This window comes from Sminthopsis crassicaudata, chromosome 2 (genome assembly GCF_048593235.1).
Source record: "Sminthopsis crassicaudata isolate SCR6 chromosome 2, ASM4859323v1, whole genome shotgun sequence".
In the NCBI taxonomy this organism is placed as follows: domain Eukaryota; kingdom Metazoa; phylum Chordata; class Mammalia; order Dasyuromorphia; family Dasyuridae; genus Sminthopsis; species Sminthopsis crassicaudata.
The window spans coordinates 504,767,363-504,785,563 of NC_133618.1; the positions used below are offsets into that span (position 1 = coordinate 504,767,363).

At 39.2% G+C, this 18,201-nt stretch overlaps 1 long non-coding RNA gene across 1 annotated transcript in view; it reads left to right on the top strand.

The window, feature by feature from the left end:
* Positions 1–18,201, top strand: part of LOC141557799 (uncharacterized) — a 36,417-nt gene that overhangs the window by 12,611 nt on the left and 5,605 nt on the right. The window contains exon 2 of the long non-coding RNA XR_012486899.1: positions 9,269–9,367. This is a non-coding gene — a long non-coding RNA (uncharacterized LOC141557799). The remainder of the gene's footprint in view (positions 1–9,268; positions 9,368–18,201) is intronic.

The window sequence follows — 18,201 nt, forward strand, 5'->3', positions numbered from 1 at the left end:
TTTTTGTAATTGAAGAAATGGAAGCAGACATAGATAAAATGGCTTGTCCAACATCACACTTAGTGAATGTCTGAAGCTGATTTTGAACTCAGTTCTTTACGACTCTTATCTTGGCACTCTATTCACTGGCCACCCAGCTACCTAAGTGCTCATAGATTGGGGGCTGGAAAGGACCTTAGAGATCATTTAGTTTAAACCCCTATTTTCACATGAGAATAAAGCCCAGAAAAATTACACCACTTACTCAATTACTGAGCGATTAAGTGTCTGAGGCAGGATTTGAACCCAGAGCTCTGATCTAATAGTGCTCAACTATACCATGTTGCCTCTAAGGTACTGAGAGACAATCTAATCCAACCTCTACCTAAACAGAAATCACCATGGTGATTGGTCAGCTTCTTCCTCATATGACAGGAGGCATATATGACCTATATGGAGGCAGCCCCTTCCATTTTTGGATATCTTTGTTAAAAAGTTTCCCTTATATAGAATCTGCCTCTCTGTGACTTCTTTTTAGTTCTTCTAGCTCTCTTCTCTAATACCTGAGAATGTTGGAGAAGACTCATCTAATTTGACTAACTAGAACTCAGCTTCCTCATTTATAAAACGATGGGGTTAGATTAAATAGTTTCTGAAGTCTGTGCCCGGTCTAGAGCTCTGATCTTATGCTTTATTCAATGAGTTTCAGAGATGTAAAATGAGCTCCTTGTCTTTGAAAAAAATTAACATAAATTTAACAAACATTGATAAAGAAATGTTCTAATACATTTACAATACTTCTTCTTTCTTCTTTCTTTCTTCTTCTTCTTCTTCTTCTTCTTTTTCTTTCTTTCTTTCTTTCTTTCTTTCTTCTTCTTCTTCTTCTTCTTCTTCTTCTTCTTCTTCTTCTTCTTCTTCTTCTTCTTCTTCTTCTTTTCTTCTTCTTCTTCTTCTTCTTCTTCTTCTTCTTCTTCTTCTTCTTCTTCTTCTTCTTCTTCTTCTTCTTCTTCTTCTTCTTCTTTCCTTTGTTTATATTCCCAGTCCTCTGAAATAGCATAGACTCTTTTTTTGTATGCTTTTTTTGTTAAGGCAATTGGGGTTAAGTGACTTGCTCAGTGCCACACAGCTAGTTAACTGTCTTCAGTTCCTCCTGACTTCAGGGCTGGAGCAGCACAGACTCTTTTTTTTTTTTAATTTAGAATTTTTTTTCCACAGTATATATGCATGAGTATTTTTTAAAAATAATATTATCCCTTGTATTCATTTTTCCAAATTATCCCCCCTCCCTCCACTCCCTCCCCCCATGACAGGCAATCCCATACATTTTACATGTGTTACAATATAACCTAGATACAATATATGTGCAGCACAGACTCTTAATAGATGTTTGTTGATTTGACTTGCTTAGACTTAACACTGTTTCTCCCTAGTATCCAATTAGGAGTCTTATGCAAAAAGTAGGGATTAGCTAGGGGGCCCAGTGGTTAGAAAGCAGAACCTAAAGTCAGGAAAAATTGAGTTCAAATTCTATCTTAGACATCTACTAGCTGTGTAATCCTAGGCAATTCACTTAACCCTGTTTGCCTCAGTTTCCTCATCTGTAAAATGAATTGGAGAAGGAAGTGGTAAAGCACTCCAATATCTTTGCCAAGAAAACCCCAAATGGGGTCATGAAGATTCAGACACAATTTAAAGTGACTCAACAACAACAATAATATATGTAAGGTGTAGCAGGCTTAAAATTTGTGACATATATTTGTCCTATTTGAAGAGAGAAACTATTGATTTTTGCCTTTGTATCTCTATTGCCTAGCATAGTGCTTGATAAATAGAAGGTACTTAATAAATGCTTGCTTATTATCTTCTTTTACTCCTCTAGTCTTTGAAAGACTTTCTCCTCTGGTTCCCTTCTCACTCAGACATCATATAGTGTGACCCCTTTTGGGGTTCTGATAAAGATGTCCCTGAATAGTAGCCCAAGGGCTAGCTAATTATCTTACTCCAGCAAGGTTATGAAGTCCCAACCTCTAAATCCAAATCTCCTTTTTCTCTCTATTTCTTTGCTCACACTCTGGACTTCTCTTCTCCAAGACTCTTCCTCATTTTTTCCCCTATAGCTTTATGATTTAGGCCAAAGGAAGAAGGAGAACACTTTGCGGAAAATTCCAGACTAGAACTTTGAAAAGTTGTTATCAGAACATTTGGAGTCCCCTGGTTTCTGCTGCTGTTCCCTACCCTGGATATGCTGCCCAATTTGGGAATACCCAAAGCTAAGGGGCAGTGGATGCTAAGTTGATTAAACTATTCTGTGGTCCAGAGCAGGAACCCAGGAGAGCTAAATTTTTTTTTTTTTTTTTTTTTTTTTTTTTTTTTTTAGCAGAACTGCTCATTTTCAGAGGGGTGCTTATCAGAATGTTTATCCCTCTCCTTTCTGTTATTATGAAGAAATTTGTCCTTTCTCAGGCTTTTCCTTCCTTCCTTCCTTCCTTCCTTCCTTCCTTCCTTCCTTCCTTCCTTCCTTCCTTCCTTCCTTCCTTCCTTCCTTCCTTCCTTCCTTCCTTCTTTCCTTCCTTCTTTTCCTTTTCTTCTATTTTTTTGGTATTTCTTTTATTTCTCAAAAAGTCCAGATGTAATTAATTTGAACCAAATGTTCTGAGCCTTGGTTCTGGCCCCCTGGAATCGTTTTGTGGGTGGTCTTTGTTTAGAAGAGTGATGGAGCTATGAGTATTCTCCCAGACTTGCTTGGATTGAAAGGGCCCCTGAATAAAGGATTTCCCCCATTCGCTTTCCCTAAACATAGTGAAGGAGAAGCCAGAGATATAGGTAATTGATGGGAATGGAGTATCCCACTTCTTCCCCCTTCCAAATAATCATGATATGCAGGTAAGATCAAAAAGTAGCATTATTGATTCTATCTGGTATGTATCTGGTATGGAGTGGTGTGTGTGTGTGTGTGTGTGTGTGTGTGTGTGTGTGTGTGTGTGTGTGTGTGTGTAGGGAGTGGGACAATCACTTTTGTCTTCTTATCTCCAAGTAGGACCAAATTTTAACAACCCTTTATTGGAGAAGGGCTCTTCAATGCTTAAATATCTTGCCCTTGACCCACCCCAGTTGAGGTTGCCCATCTCACAATGTGATGAGAAGTTCTTTCTAAAATCTAACCTAAATCCAGCTAATAGGGAGGAGAGGGGAAGATTTACAAGTGGGTAGGTATTTCTGCAATTTCTGTTTTGGAGAAGTGGACATGTTGACAACTCTAAAGGCAAGAGTTCCCACTCTTTTAGATCAGATGAGGTGGGACCTATAGATTCTTCTCCAAGAAGATTCTGGCCTGAATCTCAGACTCAAGAGCTTGGAACAGACACCAGGACTCTAGGAGACTGAGCTGCAGTGGATTTCTGGTTTTTCCATTGGGAGCTGAAATGACTGCTCCCTCCAGCCAGCATCTGGGTGGAGCAGACAGGACTAAGTCCTATGACTGACGTGTTCCTGGGAGGAAATCTATAGATGGAGCATCCAGTTTTCCTCTCCTGAATGTCTATCTTCCTCCCCCAATCCTAACTACTACCAATAACTTCCTATCTAAGATTCTTCACTGATTTTATCCTAATGTGTAAAAGGGAGCTGAAATATATCAAATATTAAATGAATATAAGACATTATTATGATGTGTTCAGCACTGTCTTAGTCATTATGGGAAGAACCTGGCATTCTTGGCCTGCTCCAATCTACCTTCCTCAGCTGATCTTCAACTCCATCCTTCACATACCACTTAAGCTGGTCTGCTTAATGTTCTAGGAATATGACCCACACTCACCTGCATCTATGCCTTGATTGACAACATTCCCTTTACTCGAATGCTTATCCTTCAGGGCATAGATCAAACATCATGTCCTATACTAGCAACTAAGAATCTTGCTAGTATGAATTAAATAAAAGCTAGAATAGAGAAATGTAGTTTTACATTTGAATTCAAATGGTCAATGTTATTGCATCCCAAAAAAAGATGTAAGAAAACACCTCTCTCTGGCCTTTTGCTTTTGCAGTGTGCAATGTTGCATATGAGATTTTAATGTGTTGATGTTTTGTTGAATTTTTTCTTTTTTTTCCTCCTAAAAATTCTTTGTTATAAGGGATGGCTTTTAGGAGGTGTAAGGGGATAGATACAGGGGATAAGTTAGATGATGTAAAAACAAAAGTTGCAAGATGATTGGTTAACGATTTGGCTCAAAGAGGAGGCTTTAGTGGATTGCAAGTTCAATATGAGCCAATGGAGTGATATGGTGGACAGGAAAGCAATGAGATTTTAGGCTGCCAGGAAAAAAAGGTGAGAACTCTTCTGTACATGATCCTGTTTGGAGCACATCTATAGTACCATATTCAGTTATGGCTGCCACATTTTAGGAAGGACAGTGATGAGCTGGAGAGTATCCAGAAAAACACTATTAAAATGAGCAATGGCTGAAAATACTGAGGCTGTTTAACCTAGCCCTAGAGAATATGTGAAGATTGAATGTGTAGGCAAGAAGAGAACATATTGATGTGATAACAATCATCTTTAAGTACTTCAAGGGCTATTACATGGAAAAGATATTTACCTTATTCGTTTTAATACTAAGGGAAAGAGGTGGGAGCATTGAGGAAAAAAATGGATGCAGAGAGGTGAATTTAGATTTTAATGTGTAATAGTTGTTTCATAAGAAGACATTGTCGGACAATTAAAGATATCCCAAAGGGAATGGATGGATATTAAAGGGAGTAGATTGCCCAATACTTATCCCTTCTTTATACACATGTACTATGTAGTCTTTAAGGAAAGGCTGGATAAATACCTGCCCTAGAGATTGAAGGGATTCTTTTTCATGTACAGGCTCTGATGGCCACTGAAGTACCTTCCAGCTCTGAAGTTCTGAGATTCTGTGTACTCTCCCTCCTTTGGCACTTTGATACTCTATTAAGAGTTCTTTTTACAGCCTACTTCATAGCTTATTTACTTGTGAAATTTCATCCTCCTTTCTGGAGGATAAGCACCTTGAAGGCAGGAACTAGTCTTGCTTACAACATGTAGCACAAGGTACTTCATACCCAAGAAATATTTGTTGAATTGAATTGAAACCAGAGTCATGGAACATATGCTCTTCCAAGGAACATATTCTCTTAAGTTTCCCTCCCAAAGAAAAACTGTTAAAAACATCTAAGTATTCTTCCCGCAAATACAATGAAATTGGATCAGCTTAGTAAAAGCATGGGACTTAGCCCTTCTCAAAGGCAATGAAGCTAAGGCTGAAGGGATCATGAAGATTAGGGAAGGGAAACTTTTCTAGACAGGCATCCTGACTGAATGAGAATCCCTTCAGGATTGGGAATGGGGATAGAGGAAAAGGATCAATGGAGCCACAACGTCCAGCTACTTCTGAGTGCTGTCATTGAGTTTGTCACCCATTCATTAGGAGAATGAAGGAAGCACTTTAAGAAAAGTCTCAGATAAATACTGAAGGGACTTATGAAGAGTATGCAGAAGATCATAGAATAACAGAGCTGAGAAAATTTAGAAATTATCTAACCTAACCTCTCATTTTGGAGAAGAGGAATCTAGAAGTGTTAAGTCACTTGTCCAAGGTCTTATAGGGCAGGAACCAGAAGAGTCACAATTCAATAGAGAGAGTATTGGACTTGGCATCAGGAAGACCAAGATTCTGTTACTATAACTACTGTGACTGCATGTAACCATGGGCAAGTTACCTAACCTCAGTTTCCTCATCTGCAAAATGGGGATAGTACACCTGTAGTGCCATTTATGCTTTTGTATGACATATTTTGTAAACTTTTAAAACACCATCTGAATGTCAGTTGTTGTTGAATGCTCTTTCCATATATATATATCAGGCTGCCTCAGCATGAAGATTCAGGATTATTTTCCCTGATGGGAATTTAGGACAGCTTCTGTGCCCCACTGTCCTACTCTGAGGATCTGGTGGAGAGGCCACTTGCCAAACCCCTGGAGTGTATCCATAGATCCATCAGTTGTCACCTTCATCCTGTCAGGAACAGCTCCATGCCAGTTTTTGTTTGCTCCTCAAGATGGATTTTGCAATCAGTCTTTTGGTGACTGGGAAGAGACTTTGACATTTTATATTGGACTCTAGAATCTCTACCCACAACATATGGCATGCTGTCCTTTAGCCATTCATTTGACAAGTCTTTAATGGGAAGGGAAAGAAACAAGCATATGTATCTGAGGCTGGATTTGAATTCAATTCTTTCTAACTCCAAACCCAGTGCCCTATCCACTATGCAACCTCATCTCCAACCTATTGGTTACCCCTTGTGAGCCTAACTCTGTTCTAGGTACTATAGGAGTATGCAGAGAATGCAGACATCATAGACCTTCCCTTTAGGAAGCTTAGGATATATTTGGGGAAATTTAGAAATGCCAAAATGTCTTCTGGCTCAAAATAACTTCCCCACTGACCTCCAAGAAGTGAGGAGAGCAATGGCAGAAAAGGAAGTGAAAGTGAGAAAGAAACTTGAAGGAACAGAAGGGAGTTGTGTAAAGAAGAGACAAAGATGGGGAGGGGAAGAAATAGTGGAAAAGATGGGGAGGGAGAGCAGTTATAAAGAAACTTCTTTTTGATCTCTTAGAGATCAGTTGAGGAAGATAGACTGGAACAGGCCCTGAATGCCAGCTTCTTCTCCACAATTTCTAGGACAGTACTGAACACATCAAAATAATGTCTTGTATTTATTTAATATTTGACATATTTCAGACCTTTTTTGCACTTTAGGATAGTAGGTCAATAGATTAAATAATCATTGAAGAATCTTAGGAAAGAAGCTATTAGTAGGAATTAGGATTGGGGGAGAGAGGGTAGACATTCAGAAGAGAGAAACTTTGAGAGGTGTGTGAATGGAAGACAAACTACCTTTATCACTGATCTGTAGTCAGGTACAGATCAGAAATCACTTGTTATGCACCTATTATGTGGCAGGCCCCATGCTGGGTTATGGGCAATAAAATAAAATAAAAATGGTCCCTGCCCTTTATGGCAGATGAGAACAATTTATTCTGATGACGATGAAGACAGCCTGACACTGTGGAGAGTTTAGAGCTTGGTCAGGCACTGAATATGCCAAGTCCATCCACTGTATCTTGGGCCATCACCAGTCATCCTGACTTTTGTCTTGGAAATAGACTTCCATGACTCAGGAAGAGATTGAGGCTGGTGACTTTGTGCAACTGTCTCTCACTTAAATCCAAGTAATCTCCTCTAGACATCACCATGTGACATCATTGGCCCTCTTAGAAAATGAAAGATGAACAACAACAACCCCCTCATTTACCAATGAGGAAACTAAAGCATAGAGAGTTTAAATGACTTGTTCAGTCATACAGCTAGTGTCTAAGGTGGGATCAGGACTTGGATGCTATTGACTCCAAATTGGAGATCCAACCATTCAAACATGCTTCTGCTTTTCCAGCCCAGCAGGGGAGACCCTGAAGGAATCTTGAAAGCTCTTTATGCCTATCCACTTCAGATTAAACTTCAGGCACTAAATGGTCCATGTATTCCAATACCAGGGGTCTCCTTCTGGCTCTGGTAAAGCAGGCACCTCTTATCAGATTTTGCTTTGAAGATTATCTGTGACTGTCTGCCTAAATCCCTTCCAGATGTCATGGCTACCAGTATTCTGGCTGCAGTATGAATCCTCTGAGTTCCAGAGATCTCTGGCTTCATTAGGAGTTCCAAAACAGCCTGGATGTTAGGAAATGGAAACAGAGATAAAGACAAATTAATCTTACCACATCTCAGATCCAAGAAGAAAGCCAATTGGATTGGTAGTCCACCCAGACCCTGGTTGGGAGAGAAGCAACCCTGTATAACTTCCTGTAGCTGGGGGAAGAGCCCAGTGAGGAAAGCAACTCAGAGGTTATCTAGGCCAATCTGAGGAGCAATTTCTGGTGCCATATGTCCAACAAGTATTCATCCAACCTCTACTTAAAGATTCCCAGGAACAGGGATAGGCTGATATAGCCCATTCTATGTTTGGGCAATTCCAGTGATTACTTTTTCCTTATATCAAGTCTGAATTTTTATCATTCCTCCCCTTCCTCTCATCCACTGTACCCAGGATAAGTCTAATCCTTATTTAAAAGACAACCCTTCTCATTCTAGAAGATAGTTGGCTGCTCTCTCCAGCTTCTTTCCCCACCTGTCTTATCACTTCTCTGTCTATTCTGTTAGATTGTCATCCACATCACTCTTTAATTGTGGGTCTTTCCCAAAGTTCTGTCCTAAGCCCTCTTATCTTTTTCTTTATAGTCTCATCTTCTCTTAGGGATTTAACTATTGTCTTTATAGAGACAATGAGATGGCACAATGTACAGAATGCTGGTCAAATCTGGCATTAGACACTAGCTGTGTGATCTTGGGCAAAGGATTTAACCACTGTTTGCCTTCATCCACTGGAGAAGAAAAAGTCAAATTACTCCAGTGACTTTACCAAGAAAACTCTTGTTGTGAGAATCAAATAAAATATTTGGAATGTACTTAGCACAGCACCTGGCACATAGTAGGTACTTAATAAGTACTTATTTCCTTCATTATCCACACTTGGAATTTATTTCTTCCTCACCTCCAATTCACTGAATCTCTCTCTTTCTCTCTCTCTTTAAGGTGTAGCTCAGATACTATTTTGATACTATGTTGACCTTTTCTTATTTCTCCCAGCTACTATGTAACACTGGATTTCTTATAAAGGAATATTTACTTCAAAAGATCACAAATATACAAACATTCCCTCCAACAAGTGGGAGCTCTAATCCACTTTCCCCATTGCACCACCTCAGTCTTTTGATGGAGAAAAAGAGGATTATTGGGTTCATAGCTTAGCTTGTTTTTCACAAGAGTACACACCTGGTTGGGAGACTTCTCAAAGCTTTCACACCTTCCTGGTTGTGCCATCCCTTCTGCAGTCTCAGCTCTGTTTCCCTTTGTTGTTCTCCCTTGGACCAGCTCTAGTTTCCTAAAAAGCTTTCTAGCTTGAGTGGAATACTCAAGTTGATTTTCCCCGAAAGAAGAATTTTTTCCTTTACAAATCCTTCTTCAACTGCTAGAGCCCACATAGATCTTTCTCTTCTTTGTACTCCTATAGCACAATCATTTATACCATGCATTTAAAAAAATAATAATTAGCATTTATTTAAGTCTTACAAAGTCTTTTACATATTATTTGACCTTCACAACAATTCTATGAAGTAAATGCTCTCATATTCTCTCCATTTTTACAGGTATGGAAACTGAGGCAGAGATTTTAAGTGACTTGCCTAGAGTCACAAAACTAATAAGTATATAAGGCTGAATTAGACAGTTGTCTTCCTGACTCCAAGGTCAGTACTCTATCTATTATTATGTTCTAGGAACTTAATAAGCAAATGAATAAAGTCACTATGTCAGTTTTCTCTGATTTTTTAATAAATTTGGTAAATAATCCATTAGAAGATAGTTATTCCACATGTGGATTGGGTAACATCTTGGGCAGCAATAGGACCATAAATACTAAGGCCACTTTCAGGGAAGAAAAAAGTATTTTCCCTAATCTTCTTTTCAACTTTTCCCAAGAGATTTTGATTATCCCAAAGCTTATTCTCTGTTGTTCAAAACAGGTTAATTTCCACACAGGACACTAAAAATAGAGTCCAATAGTCTCATGAGAGAGCTAAATACCATGGGAAAGACATGTCAATTCCATCACCTGGAGATAAATTGGGACAAATACTAAAGCTTTATTTTGTAATATTCTTAAGAAAGCACCTGTCCTGGGAGAATATTTAGCCTCCTCTTAGGCTCAGCACAAGTGCTACTTGTGAGGCCTACCTTTTCCTTCCAACTTTTATTAGTGCCAGTCCGTAGCTTAGTTTGCATCTGCTTAGAACTTCACTACACAGTATATTAAAAAAAAAATCACTTTGTTATACATTTATTGAATTCTCTCAGTATTTCCTGTGTTAATCTTGTCTTTTCAACCAGATTATGGATCTGCATTCTGGAGCTGACCTTCAGGGGATGAACTCTGTCTGTCTAGAATATCCCTAAGAGCAGAAGGCATGGAAATACAACCAAATCTCACAGATTTAGAATAATTGTAGGGGAAAGAAGAAATAGTAGGGGTGGGAAGAACTGTATTAATTAGCTTGAATTATAGAATGTGTCATTTGAATATAAATATACATATATATATTCAGGTATACATATATATATATATATATATATATATATATATATATATATATATATATATATATATATATATATATATATATATATATTTTAACACAAACTAATAATAGTAAATAAAATGCCAAGTAGAAACGAATAGATAAACTCCTTGTAACTAGTCTATTATTAGTAGATAAATGTTGTAAACCTGAAGGCACTTTGTATTATTGTGAGGGAAGGTGTTAAATATCTATAATGCCCTCCCTACTTCTCTTTCCCCTACTATCTCAAACTCTTTTTTCTAGAAGAAGGCTGAGGTAAAAACCTAAGTTTTGGAGGTCTTGCTTAGTTAATTTACTTTATTTCACACTTGGCTTACAGTTGACAGTACAGAGTCCTTACAGACCTAAATTATTTTTCTCTCTCTCTTCTCTGGGTCGTGACCATTGAAGAAAAAAGAAATACAGGAAAGGAGGTACTTGGCACTAAGTATTATATATGAGATTTGATTTGATTGGGGTACTGGATAGTGGAGCTATAGTCTCCCAAGTGCTACAGTTTAACAAACTGTGGAGGGCTATCCTAATGGTGAGAGAGAGCTATGACTGTCATCATATTATATGAAAATTGGCTGAAGGAATCATGGATATTTCGCTTGGAGAAGAGAAGGATTTGGGTTGGGAGGGGGACCTAATCATTTTTTTCAAGTATTCAAAGTTCTATGGTATAGAAGGGTTAGATTTGTTTGTTTTCAGAAGTCAGAACTAGGTGGAAGATGTGGAAGTTATTGATTATGTTAGGACAAACTTCCCAATAGACAATTAGGGCTGCCAAGAAAGACAGTTAATGAGTTCTACCATGGAGAGACGTCTCAAAGATTCTGAATCCCCCATGATTTAAAGTGAAGATGTAGTTTTTGCCGATGGGGACTATTACTGAGATAGGATTAGACTCAATGGTTTTTGAGGTCCTCTCCAACACTGAAATTCTATAATTCTCTGATAAATGGTCTCATAAGGCCTTTTGAAGCTCACAAAGTCTACAGAAGAAATAAAAAAGGAAATAAAAAAGAAGAGGAAAATATCTGATGTCATTTTAAAATAAATGTTTTCTTCATCAGGGTCAGCAATGACATTCAGAATGCTCTGTCTAGTCAGCTGCCTTTGTGGGTCTCTTGAGTTATTGACTTGCCCCTATGTTTCATCTGACCTGTCAGCATCTTAGTACTGAGTCAATGATTTCCCAGAGTCCCAGAGCTGTAAGACCTCTATAGGGGCTATCCTCCACTCCCTACTTCCCTTCCCCCTTCTTTTGAAAAAATGAAATCCTGGCCCATCTGGATTAGAGGAGAGTAAGTAAGATGAGAAACCTGAGTTTTAACAAAAACTATTGAAACCTGAGTTTTAACAAATACTGCTGGTTCGTATGGGAAGTTATTTCTTTTTTTTAATAGTTAATTTGTCTTTTTATTAGAGTCACATTTGTCCTTTTACTACGAGTATTCCTTCTTTTGGAGTAAAAAGTAGCCCTGACTTCAGTTTCCTAAAAGGACTAGCTGAAATCCTAGAGAGGTCCTGAAACTTAAATAGCACTTTTTGCTTTTTCTTAGGTAAGTCTATAAGGGAAAGAGAAGGAAAGGGAGAGAGAAAGGGAGAAGAAAGCCATGGGAAAAAGAGAGAAAGAAGGAAAAGGGGAGGGAAAGGAAGATGGGATGGGAGAGGTAAAAGAAGAAAAAGGGGAAGAGGGAGGGAGAAGAAGAAGGAAAAGTAGAGGAAGAGAGGGAGAAACATTTCTCTAAAGGGAGATCCACTTTCAGAAATCTATCATGAAATTATCATTTCAAGCCTGAAAGTCAACGGACATGATGGGACTGGATTCTCCATATCTTTGTGGTTCTAGAATCTCCTAGTAGCCATTCAGAAAGTTGATGGCCTTACTGGATGTCCTATTCTGAAATTTATCTGCAGTAAAATTGAAATTAGTCCCTTAGGTAGATACATAGAGTAATAGTGTTCTTTCAGTCCAAGTCATGTCTATTTACATGTATGTGACATAGGTGATAGATCCTTCCTTCAGGAAAATCCATTCACCTTGCCTGAGTGAGAGGATGTTATACATGTAAAAGCCCTATCTAATGTCATGAAGGCATTCTTTTTTTTTAATTAATTTTTTAAAAAACATTCATTAAAAATTTCAATTTGTACTAGAATTTGTCAATTCCTTTTCTGAAGATGGAAAGTATTTTTCATCATGGGTCCTTTGGAATTGCCTTTGATCATCATTACAGTATTGCTATTACTGTATCCAGTGCTCTCCTGGTTCTGCTTACTTCACTTTCCATTAGTTTATTTGTCTTCTCAAGTTTTTCTATTTATTACACTTTTTTTGAGGCAATTGGGGTTAAGTGACTTGCCCAGGGTCACACAGCCAAGAAGTGTTAAGTGTCTGAGACCAAATTTGAACTCAGTTCTTCCTGGTTATCTATCCACTGTGCCACCTAGCTGCCCCAAAATGATCCTGTTTATAAATTTTTTTCCCATGAGGACATTTCAAACAATCTATATAGGATGCCTCTCTAGTCTCCCTTGTTCCATGTAAACCACATGAAGGCAAGAATTGTGTAATTAAAGAAAACCTTACTATTTCCAGTGCTAAGCCCAATAGTCTTCCCTTAGTTGGTTGTTCATTTGTTTTCAGTCATGTCCAACTTGTTGTGGTCCCATTTGGAGTTTTCTTGACAAAATGTTAGAGTTGTCTGTTATTTCCTTTTCCAGATCATTTTACAAATGAGGAAATTGAGGCAAACAAGGTATTAGATAACTTGCCAAAATTCATACAAATGGTATGTGACTAAGGCCAGATTTGAAGTCAGGAAGATATCTTCTTGACTTCAGGGCCTGTACACTATCCACTGCACCATCTAGCTGCCTAGAAGTGATAGCAGGCCAATTATGAAAGTGGAAAACCTTTTATTAAAATAGAACTTTTATCTAGAGCCTACTAGTATTCCCCTAGGAAGAATTAAAACCTTTTCCACTTTCACAATTAGGCTGCTGTGATCTCCTAATCAAGTAGTCTTATAAATGTAATGGAGACCTGGTACAGCATAGCATGAAGGGTTAAACCATTATTATGATAAAAATAGTAATAATTTGCATTATATGGTGCTTTAAAGTTTGCTTTACATATAATTTGATCCTCCCAACAACCCCATGAGTTAGATGTTATTAAAAAAAAATCTCCATTTTACAGTCCAGGGACCTTAAAACCCAACAGTTTCTGATATAACACTTTTAGCTGATAACATGGATGTAATTACTGTTCCCCAAACCAAATATTATAAAGGGGATCCCTTGTAGGTTCTTGAAATGTAACAGGCCAATAAAATTTGTTTGGTTGTTTGCTTTCTACGTGTGTTCATCCTTCTCTGGGCTGGCTTCCAGGTAGTAAAATACTGTTCCAGGCATCCCTGAGCACATAGTGCTGTAGAAACTAGTAGTCAGGTGGATTGGTGTATATTTAGTCTCTAATGAAAAACAAATCTATAGTCAAAATATACAATTGTATAGGAAACCAGGGATTCCTAACATAGTTGCATACCTCCCAGTAGCTCATGTTTCTTGCCTTTCTTGCAATAATCCTCCCCAGTACCCCCCCCCTTTCCCCTTCTGTTCTTCTCAAGATGGGGATGCTGAAAAGTGCAAGGCCTCTTTGGAGGGACAGTAGCAAGACTGTCAGTCTAGATAGATTTAAGAATATATGCTCTCAAATTTATAAGGTCCAGAACATAGATTTAGTGTTAGAAAAAGATTTTGAAATAAACTAATCCAACCTCTTCACAGCAAAGAAACCAAGACAGATATAATATGTTTTGCCATGTCAATAGTGAGTGGCAAAATTTGGTCCCAGCTTCTTTGTCTCCAAATATCAAGATCTCTTCAGTGGGTCACACACTTGTGGGTAAGTGTCGTTTCTCTATTTTTGGGGGGAACAAATTCAATGAGTTTTTATTAATCTCCTGCTATAAGTAGCTTAATGAACAGATGAAGATGAAAAAATTATAATATCTATCCTCAGAGCTTGTGGTCTGATGTGAGGGTGTTAGGAATTGAAATAACATGTAGTGGGTGAGTTTGTTAACCACACTGAATCTGATGAAGGGGGTTGGAAGAAATGATCTGTTAGGTTCATTTCAGCTCTATATCTTAGAGTTTGCCTGTAAATCTCCAGCTAGACACCAGACCCTGATAGAACATGAACCAGATTTCTTTCAACAACTTTCCTTTATCATATGTATGCCCAGGCACATCGGCTGGCACATTCATGCACACACATTCCTGTGTCCCAGTGTATCTAACTGCTTGTGTGGCTGTCTGGAAAGGAGAGATGAGAGAGAGATCATTTTTCTCGGTCTATCCTCAGGTACCAAGCTGTGATCTAGAGGAGGGAATTTTTATTTATTCATCAAAGTGAAAGAGGTATAGTGAAAAGAACAGGAGGCAGAAGACCTAAGTGAATCCTGATCTGTCACTTAACAGCTGTCTCATTCTGGGGTCATTTTCCAGTGCTCAACATCAACTTACCTATCTGTAAAATGGGAATATTTACATTTACATTACCTATGTCCAAGGAAACAGATGTGTAAACCTGAAAGTGTCATAAAAATGTGAATTATTATTTTCTTCCCAAGATTTTCTTCCCTCCTATTTGTTTCTAGGCAGTTGAAATTCAGTCAATGATGTACTCCTCTTTCCACCCTCACCCCCCCAAAAAATATCAACTCTGGGCCACATTTTTGACTTCTTGATAAGTGCTAATGACTACAATGTTGGGAAAGAAGGATCAGGGGAAAGTGAGGGTGCTATCCTGGTTGGAGCCAGTCACTTAATAAACATTTATTAAATGCCCACTAATGTGCCAGGCACTGTGTTAAAGAGCTGACGAGGAGAGTTTGGATAGAGGAGGTCTAAAATAAAGTTGGAAAAAGCGGTAGGGGCTAGATTGGGAAGCTGGATCAGCTACTGGTGACCTATCCCCAACTTATTTGTACTTATTTGTACATATTTTGTATATTTATATGATGTACATTTTCTTTATCTAATAGAATGTAAACTTCTTGAGGGTAGAACTTTTTTTTTTTAATCCCCACTATCTAGAACTATGTTTGCCATATTGTAAAGTCTTGATAAATATTTATTGATTGGAGAACACCTCTTAGTCCACTCTGCACAAAAATTCTCAATAATTCTATAATCGATAGCATGCATTTGCAAAATGCTTTCACATGCATGATCTTATTTGAATCTCAGAAGTGCCCTGTGAAGTAGGCAGAGTAGGGATGATTCTCCTCATTTGTAAAATGGGAAAACTGAGGCTTAAAGAGACAAAGCAAGAGAGTCTGGATGATTCCCTGTTAGGAAGACTGTTGAGGGGATTTTCGTATGAACACAGCTTAAAATAATGGCATAGCAAAGATTAAAACCTCAAACTCTTAAATCCCAGCAAGAGTCGGCAACACAAAGTATTGGGTGCAATCTGCCTACTGTGTAGCTAGCCAATCACATAACTATGGCCCCCATACTGAAGGTTCAAAAAGATTCAGTTTGCACCCTTTTTTTTATAAAAATCTTTTTTTTTTTGCATACTCTGCAGAAAAATACCCAACATAGGCCACATGCACTTAGGAATGCAATTTCTCAAAACCCCTTACTTCTCATTCCACTTTCTGCTGGTGGGACCAGCCAAGCCCTGTGGCTCAAGGAATCACAAATGCCTTTAGCAGCCCTGTGCACCCTTCCCCCTAAGTAAAATCCCAGTGTCGAGGAGCAAGACGGTATATGAAGTAGATGGGGAGCTATAAAGACATTTTAAAAGGGGCAATAAAAGTTTTGGGTTTCAGATCGTCTTACTGAAGAGGAGAATAACAGAGACAGGAAATTTCAGTAGCAGACACGACAAAGGTCACAGTGCTCAGACTACACCTTAGACAAAAACACCATCTTAATGAAAGCAGAGAGGACTTGCTGGCCTGAGCTCAAGTGTACTCCCATGCCAGCCTCCCACCAGCACCAGGAGGTTACAATAGACTGTTTTGTCTACGTTGCTGTAAATGTTTATAAGGCTTCCCTGCATTTGTACTGCCGGAGGTAAACCTCGCCCTCCTCCAGAGCTCAGCTTCCACTCCCCCTCCTAGCAGGAGGGTTGCGTCATGGGGGACAGAGGTAGAGAAAAGGGGGGTGAAGAGAGGGGGAAGGGGAATGAAGAGGGAGCAGCTGAGGGTGGGTAGCAGCAGAGCTCATGTGAACAGGGCATTCATGTGCAATAGCTGCTTAGTGGGTGTAGGGAAGGGAGTTCTCCCCATGCCATCGCTAGAAAATTTTCAGAAATCAGAAGGGATGTGGGTGTGGGAGGGGGATGAAGTTGTTGCTGCTCTTGCTGCCTACGAAGGGGAGTCTATAGATGTGGGGGCAAATGACTTGGGGTGGGGTGGGGTGGGGTGAGGGAGGGTGAGAGTACACTTGAAGGAGTATTGGACATTGAGTTTAGAACTTGCATTTGAATCCCTGATCCTTTCTTCATTACCTGCCTGTGGTTCTAGGGCCTCATTTATCTGGTGTGCAAAGTGTAGAGAAAGATTCCATAAACTTTAATGATTCTCTGAACCCTAAGTCCAAAATCCTATGATTCTGCAAGGGAATTAGGAGATTTGGCCTGGGCAGGTCTAGGGAGGAGAAAATTTCAGATAAAGTAGATTGCAAATAAACAGGGAATCATGCTTCCTTTTTTTGATCTCTCACACAGCCTCTGGTAAGTAGGAGGCAGTAGGTTGTGCTCTTACTTGGTCATTAAGTCAGTGTTATTTGGTTTAACTGCCTGAGAATTCTCAAGGAAGTTTTTCAGAGAGTTCTACCCTGAGCTGGGCACCCTGTGATGGACTGCCCTGTGCTGGTCCACATGGAGTACAAGTCAGAAATCCAGGTTACATGACTGTGTGGCCTTACAGGTCAGAAATCCAGGTTACATGACTGTGGCCTTGGGTGACCTGTGTTTTCTTCCTTTCATCTGTGAAATGGTCAAAGTGGGACTTGTAATATCTCTCTTGCAGAATTATTATGAGGAGTTTTTGCAGTCCTTAAAGTATGACATAAATGTGCTTTATTATAATTGGTTGTTTTTTTTGTCCTTCCTTCTCAAAGAGGACCATGATATCAGGGAGAGGATGCCATGACGCAAGTAAGTTGGATTTAAGTGAGGGAGGGATGTGCAAGGTCATCTGCCTCACTTTCCCCTCCAGAGCCATCTGAGTTCAGTGGCCAAATATAGATCAGACTGACTGGAAGATGGCCTTATTACTGGGTCACAGGTTCGGAACTGGAAGGAATCATTGAGATCTTCTAGTCCAACTCCTTTATTTTCCAGATGAGGAAACCGAGACCCAGAGAAATGAACTGACATTCAAGATAAAATAGGTTGGCCTGGGGAGTCAAGAATTATTCTTTTCTAACTTCTTGGCTTTTTCTAATTTTTTTAGCTGGATTTGTGATTTCCTCTGTGTTGGAGCTCCCCATTAGGAAAGTCTAACAGCTCATTTCTCTCCCAGTGTGTTCCACTTTCTCTGGAACTCAGGTCCCAGTCCCCAGTGCTTGGGCACTGGGAGATAAAGTGACTTGTTCTGGATCACACAGTCAGGAGAAGTCAGAAGTGGACCTTGAACCCCGATTTTTTTGCTCCGAGGCCCCTGTCCATTCACTATACTGCATTGTCATCATCATTTTGTAAACTAGAAACGAATGTATCTTCCCTCTGGAGCTCCCTGAAGGTTATTGTGAGGATCTATTGAGGTGATGTGTATGGAAGCACTTGGTGAAAGCCCAAACCTCAGGACAAAGGGGAAGGAAGGGCTGTTATTCTTGTGAAGGACTTTGGAGAGGCTGACTGAAAGAAGACTAGGTGGAGGAACCCAGGTCTCAATGGACACCAGTGTAGATCAGCACTGCCTTAATTG